This window comes from Canis lupus, chromosome 31 (genome assembly GCF_048164855.1).
Source record: "Canis lupus baileyi chromosome 31, mCanLup2.hap1, whole genome shotgun sequence".
Taxonomy (NCBI): domain Eukaryota; kingdom Metazoa; phylum Chordata; class Mammalia; order Carnivora; family Canidae; genus Canis; species Canis lupus.
Window position 1 is genome coordinate 21,334,834 of NC_132868.1, and position 7,687 is coordinate 21,342,520.

The following is a 7,687-nucleotide window of genomic DNA, read 5'->3' on the forward strand; positions in this document are numbered from 1 at the left end:
CTCTCTCTCTCTCTATGACTATCATAAATAAATAAAAATTAAAAAAAAAGTCTCATTAATTCTGTCCTTTTGTCAAACCTTCTTCTAAAGGCCCTCTTTGCTTAAAGAGTAAAATAAAAATGTCTTAAAATAATATTTGAACTCTGAAGCCTCATGTTGACGTGAGGTGCCATGAGATCGAAGTAGCCTGCAGTATTGAGCCAACATGTGGAGGGCAGCTGCCTTGGAAAGTCAACTGGGCCCACAGCACACTTTTCATGAGTGAGAAAAAACCCTGCTGTATGAAGCCACTGAGCTTTTGTTATTGTTTGTTTCTGTGGATGATCTGGCCTATCCTGACTCACATAGTACTTTTACGAGAGATTGTTCTTTCACTTCTTTATTTTTCACCACATTTAGGCACACACACTTTATTTTTTTTTTTTTTTTTTTTTAAATTTTTATTTATTTATGATAGTCACAGAGAGAGAGAGAGAGAGGCAGAGACATAGGCAGAGGGAGAAGCAGGCTCCATGCACCGGGAGCCTGATGTGGGATTCGATCCCGGGTCTCCAGGATCGCGCCCTGGGCCAAAGGCAGGCGCCAAACCGCTGCGCCACCCAGGGATCCCGGCACACACACTTTAATGTCTAGAACTGGTTCCAAACTAGTTGCTTAATCCAGATTCCATCATGCTCTTTCACACTTACATGCACTACATACTTGGTTCTCTTGGTCTTTAGTGTTATTCCCTTCCTCATTTGCTTATGGAATTTCTTCTAATTTGTCCTTTGAAATCTTGCTTAAATGTCAGTTTTCTTTGAAATCTTGCTTAAATGTCAGTTTTCCTGGAAAATCTTCTCTGATCATCCAAAAGGGAATTACATACTACCTTGTTCCTTACACATGCTTTAAATTATTGCATGTGTCAAATTACAAAACCAGTATTTGTCTACTCATACCCTTCTTTCATTATAGTAATTCAAGAGCCTGAACAATATTCTTGGTACCTTGGGATCAGTAGTGCTTTTTGAATAGATAGATGTTCAAATAATCTTTAAAAAGGCATCAAGATAGGTAAGCACACAAATTAATGTATAATTACAAATTGTGATGATCACTATGTAGGAAGAGGACAGAATTCTATGGGAGAGACCAATAGAAGGACCTAATTTATAGTAAGTGGTCAGCAAAGTCACAGTGACACGGTGGCTAAATAGAATGGGCGTAAGTTAGCTAGTGAAGGTTTGGTGGGTTCAAATGATGGATTATATTACCTGGACTTCAAGACACACATAAATTCCCTATTTCTGTATCTAATCCATAGAAATAAAAAGAAAGATAAATGAGATAAATAAATGAATAGCTGCACTCAGAATCAAGATAAGGAATTATCTGTGGATGAGAAAATAGAAAGGTCTGTACAAGGAGGTCTGTAGATGAGAAATTGTAGCAGTGAGCTGAGGGAACCCATTCTGATTGGGAAACTCATCCTGTGGGAACCCATCCTGACCATATGGGAAACTGTCAAGGTCCCATAGGGAAGCTGGAAGCTGACAAGGCTGTAGCATGAGGTTACTTGGGAAGAAATAGAAACCACCACTACTGAAACATTGACAAGAATCAATAAATTCTTTTTTTTAATTTTAATTTTATTTTTTAAGATTTCATCTGTTTATTTATGAGAGACACAGCAAGAGAGAGGCAGAGACATAGGCACAAAGAGAAGCAGGCTCCATGCAGAGAGCCTGATGTGGGACTCGATCCCTGGACTCTAGGATCACACCCTAGGCTGAAGGCAGGGACTCAGCTGCTGAGCCACCCAGGTGTCCCAACAGATTCTTTTTAAAGATTGTATCTGGAAAAGGGATAATAAATTCAATAGGAGAATCTCATGTAAGGAAATAAAGTTAACAGAAACATAGGAACACGATTTTAAAATAAGCTATCTCCAGAGAACTAAAGGAGGGTGTATCATCTATGAAACAAGAAGAAGAGAAAAATTTGAAATAAGAACAGATTAAAATACAAAAAGAAGCAATTGTATGATTAGTGAAATTAAAACAATAATTTTGAATTTATTAAATATAATTATGTTAAGTATAATTATTGAAATTAAAAATCAAATGCAATCATAAGTATGATAGGTGAATGGTCACAAGTGAAGAATTATTTTTTTTTAAGATTTTATTTCTTTATTTGAGAGAGAGATTGAGCACCAACAGGGGTGGGGCAGAGGGAGAAGAAGGGAGTTGGATGCAGGACTCAATCTCAGGACCCTGGGATCATGACCTGAGCCAAAGGCAGATGCTTAACCGACCAAATCATCCAGGTGCCCCTCACAAGTAAAGAATTAATTAATGATCTGAAAAATCAAGCTAAGGAATTTCCCCAGATAAAGAGATCAAAAGTATGAAAGAGTAAATAGAGTATAGATTCAGAAGATCCTACATGGGTCTAATAGAATTTTCATTAAAAAAGGAATAAAGAGAAATCTTTGAAGAAATATTGGCCTCAGTTTTCCCAGAATTGAGAAAACCCATGAATTCTCAGACTGAAAGGATCTTCCTCGCCTCACATAAGATACACGTGTAAAATTATACATAGATTCCTTGTAGTGAAATTTCGGCGTATCAAGGATAAAGTCAAAATTTTAAAAAATTACCAAGGAGAAGGAATGAAAACTATATTAATATCTAGATTTCCTGCCATCTACCTGGAAACAAGAGGGAAATAAAAAATGTCTTAATGTGCAAAATACCTTTAAGCCTATCATTCTACACTAACCAGAGGATTATGTCAGCATAGTTGAAATAAAGACATAATCAGGTTCTAAAAGCTTAGGATGTGCAGGCCCTTTCAGAAAGAATGATTGGATGATGTTGGAGATGGCTAGTGTTGGTGAAAGTGGGAAAGAGTAAACTGATACAATGCTTGTAGGAATGTATATTGGCATGGTCACTGGGAGGGTGAGCCAGAGCTATTAGTAAAATAAAAACATGCATATCTTATAAATCAGGAATCTTTTTTTCCCCCTTTTTTTCCCCTGTCTTCCTACCTTGATAGAAGCACAGACTCTTCTCACTGTAGCATTCCAGCTGTTTTCTCTTTAAATCTCAGACCGAATTTGTAGGTTTTCAGGATGTTTTGAAAGTTATCTAGGTAAGTTGGGGGGGACAGGTGACTTGGGGACCCTACTCTTCCGTCATCTTTCCTAGCCTCCTCATAAATCAGGAATCTTACTTCAAGATCTGCCTTAGAGAAATGCTTACATGGGTGAGCATGTTCCTTTTAGCATTGTTTGTCAAGGTGAAAAGTGGGCCTCAGTAAATGTAGTATAGTCATACTATGGAATATGGAGCACCAGTAAGAGAAAAATGGGAAAGATCTATGTACAGCAATAGGAACTTATTTCTAAGACTTATCACTGAGTGAAAAGGGAAGGTCGAAGAATGATATGTATGTTAGGATACCACTTATTGAGTGAAAAAACAATAGGCTCACCAAACAACACATATGTATTTTGTACATATCATAGACATTTTGTATGTATTTTCCCTGTTATAAAAGTAAGTGTGGAAGGAGGTATATCAAACATAACCAGTTACTCATGTGGAGGATGTAGTCAAAAGGCTTCATTCCTATTTATAATAATGCAAAGCCTTTAGAGACACCTGGATGGCTCAACTGGTTAAGCATCTGCCTTTGGCTCAGATCATGATCCCAGGGTCCTGAGATGGAGCCTGGCATTGGGCTCACTGCTCAGCACGGAATCTGCTTCTCTCTTTGTCCCTCCTCCACTGCTTGTGCTCTCTCTCTCTCAAATAAATAAATAGAAATATTTTAAAAAAAATGCAAAGCCTTTAGTGCCTGGTAGGGGTGCTTAGGCAGGGGAGTGGCACGATCCAATTTACAGTGATAAAAAGTCCCTCTGGGTATTGTCAGGATAATGGATTTGGAAGAGGGGAGGCAAGGAGGCCAGGTAGAAAGCTGCCCTAGTAGTTAGGACTAGGACTCATTCATCCATTTGGCATAGTGGGTTCAGAGCCTGGGGCCCATGAAAATGTTTTAATTAAAAAAAAAAAAAACCCCAAACAAATATATAACAATAAACTCAGCCTGGATTATGTTTGCCTTTATACCAATGTAGTGTTAAAATATAATTTTTTATTTATATTCTAGATGGATGAAGGAGCTCATAAAGGCAAAAGTGCCTAGAACCCATGAAAGTCATAAAGCAGCCCTGATTAGGAGAGACAATGGTTGCATGGATCAGTGTGGAGAAAGGCAAAATGTGTTTTGTAATAAGAAGAGCCTGAACCTGGCCCTAAATTGAGTGAGAAATCTGGGAAGGGAGAAAGCAAAGATAGGTCCCAGAATGCTGATTTTAGGGGGTGCTGGGGCCATTTACTGGGACGGGGACGAGAGGAGGAAGGTCCCAGGGCCCATAGGATCACAAGCCCTGCATGCCAGGCCAGCTGTGGACAAGTCACCACTGATCCAGGATCTTGAAAGGGCTGAGGACTGCCACTGAATCTTTACACAACAGGAAGACAGAAAAGATTTCTTAGCGAAGACTGACATGATCATACGGTTTTAGAAAATGCGTGTTTGATGAGCCCACGGGACATTGAAATGCATTGATGAGAGATTGGAGGATAAACCAGGAGCTAACAATACCTAAGTAGCCAGGCACCCAGATTCTCCTGCCACTCCCAGGCTCAGGAAAATGTAATGAAACTAAAGCAGTTTGGAAAAGAGCTGGAAAGACCTCCCAGCTAGACCCAGCCCAGAGCGCAGCTTGGCTGGAGCTCAGGCTCATGGGGAGCACATGGCCCTTGTGGCTGGCTGCATTCACCGGCCAAACCACAGGGCAAATTTAATCACTTCAGTTGTCACAACACAGCAAACCTGAATGACAACAGCTTTTTTTAAAGCAGGACTTAAAAAACAAAAATACTTCTTCACAAAAAAAAAAAAAAAAAAAACCAAAACAAACCAGAACAAAAAAACCATCTCAGGAAAGCTGGCTATCTCTCAGGCAATTGTTTTAAAAGGTGGGGCCTCTAAATATTTTCAACCCTGGCCCACATGGAAGGGGCACAAAGCCCTGTGGACCTTCTGTTTTCACCATATCTGACCAAGAAAAAGAATGACTCTTCAGAAGACAAGGCAGTAGACCCTGATAGTTAAGTGTCTACACATGATGCTCACCGCTGGATTATTAGGATGGTGGGGCTATGTGGTGGGTAAGTCAGGATGACTCTTTGGGCCTGAGCTGTTTTGAGTTTTCTCTCCATAAATGGGTGGAATGATAACATTTTCTTACATATTCTTTCAAGGACGTAGTTCTTCTTTCTTTAAGATGTATTTATTTATTTTTTGAGAGAGAGAGAGAAAGAAAGAAAGAGAGGAACGAGACAGAGAATGGCACAGGGCAAAGGGAGAGGGAGAGAGAGAATCTCCAACAGACTCTCCACTGAGCTCAGAACCCAATGCAGGGCTCATTTCATGACCCTGAGATCATGACCTGAGCCGAAATCAAGAGTTGACACTTAACCCACTGAGCCACCCAGATACTTCTCAAGGACATCATTATTCTTAAAGTCCTTTCAATAACAAATACCTTTGAGAATCTAATAAATGCTGTTTATCCCAGAGAAAATTGTGTATTCAAATAAAAATTTTCCTATACCTGGGTATTTATAAGAACAGTGATTAAAAACTTGGTAATATCTTTAAACCACCTGCAAAACGCTGTCCCTTTACAGGACTCAACCTATAGTAACAATTATTAGTATCCACGGGAAGTAAGAGTAGAAGGATCATGAGCAGGATATCAACAGGCTGAAGGAAAGAGCAAGGGCTATAGAAACGGCAAACTGTGAAGTGGGAAAACCAGTGATGGAGGGATTGTGCACAACCAGTAAGGATACTGACCATTTGTTGAGCATGCGCTATGTGCCAAGCATCATATGCATTCTCATAATCAATCTTCACAAGTTTGTTAATGCTAGCTCCATTTTAGACATGAGGAAACAGAAAATTAGGGTGTAAATAGTGAGGCAATAGTAGAGATAGGGGCTCACCTTTTAGTCTCTATTTCAATTCTTCATGTAGTTCTCTTTAATTTTGGGTATGCATGGAAATTTTCCTAATAAAACATTTTTGAAGTCTGCTCCTTGCAATTTCTCTACCACAAGATGGCTTAATGGGAAGAGCACTATCACCAAATACCTGTTATCTGTGCAGCTTTGGACATGTTGCTCTCTTCTGAGTTTCATATTTGTTCTTATCTGCAAAAGCAGAGGATTCATCTAGAATGAACTCAAAGTACTCTTCCAACCTTAGAGTCTGATTTTTTTAAAGGAAAAATTATTCATCGTTCAATAAAAAATTGTCTGACATGTTCATGCTCCTACTTTCTCAGTAGCTTTATTTTATTTTTTAAGAGAGAGAGAGGGAGAGAGAGAGAGAGAGAGAGAGAGAGGTGGGGAAGGGGTAGAGGGAGAGGGATAGAATCCCAAGCAGACTCCATGCTAAGTGTGAAGCCCAATGTGGGCCTCAGTCTCAAAACCCTGAGATCGTGACCTGAGCTGAAATCTTAAGTCAGACACTTAACTGACTGAGCCACCCAGGCACCCCATGTTATTTTATTTTTAAGACAGTTTTATTGAGGTATGATTGACATCCAGTAAACTATACAAATTGAATGTGTGCAATCTGATAAGCTTTGACATATGTAACTCTGAAATCATCACTATAATCAAGATAATGAACATTTTCATCATCCTCAAAAGTTCCTTGTGTCCCTTTGCAATCACTCCTTCCCCTCTAGCTTGTCCCTGCCTCCCTAGGGAAAAACTGAGCTACTCTCTGTCAGTACATCTGAGCTTGCATTTTCTACAATTTTATGCAAATTAAATTGTACATTATGTACTCATAGTTGTCTGGCTTCTTTCACTCAGTGTAATTATTTTGTCATTCACCCAGGTTGCATGTATCATTAATTCATAAGCCATAGTTTGTTTATCCATTCACTCATTATGGATATATGTATTGTTTCCAGGTTTTAGCTATTAAAAATAAAGCTGCTATGAGCATTCACATTCTTGTATTTGTTTGGAAACATGCTTTCATTTCTCTGGGTACATTTCTAAGAGTGGAATGGCTGGGTCTTATGGAAGGTATAAGTCTACCGTTTTAAGACCCTGATGGTTTTCCAAAGTGAACATTCTAGTTGTGCCACGTGCTTGCTAAAACTTGGTAAGGTCAGTCTTTTTAACTTTACCTATTCTCATGTATTTTTAGAGACATCTCACTGGATTTTAATTTGCATTTCCCTAATAGTGATTTTGAGGATCTTTATTTGTTTGTTATATATATATCTATCTACTTTGGTAAAGTGTCTGTTCAAAAGTTTTATCTGTTTTTTCAATCATATACTTTGTTTTTTGATTACTGAGTTCTTTATATGTACCAAGCCCATTATATAGACAAATCCATTATCAGATGCAGGATCTGCAAAAATTTTCCCTAGTTTATGACTTGTCTTTTCAATATCTTAGTGTCTTACAGAAAAAAGCTCTTAATTTTGATAAGTACAATTTATAAATCGTTTTCCCTCTGAATCATGCTCTTGGTGTCATGTCAAGGAAGTCTTTGCTTAACCCAAGTGTTGGCATACTGAAGTACCATATGCTGGGTT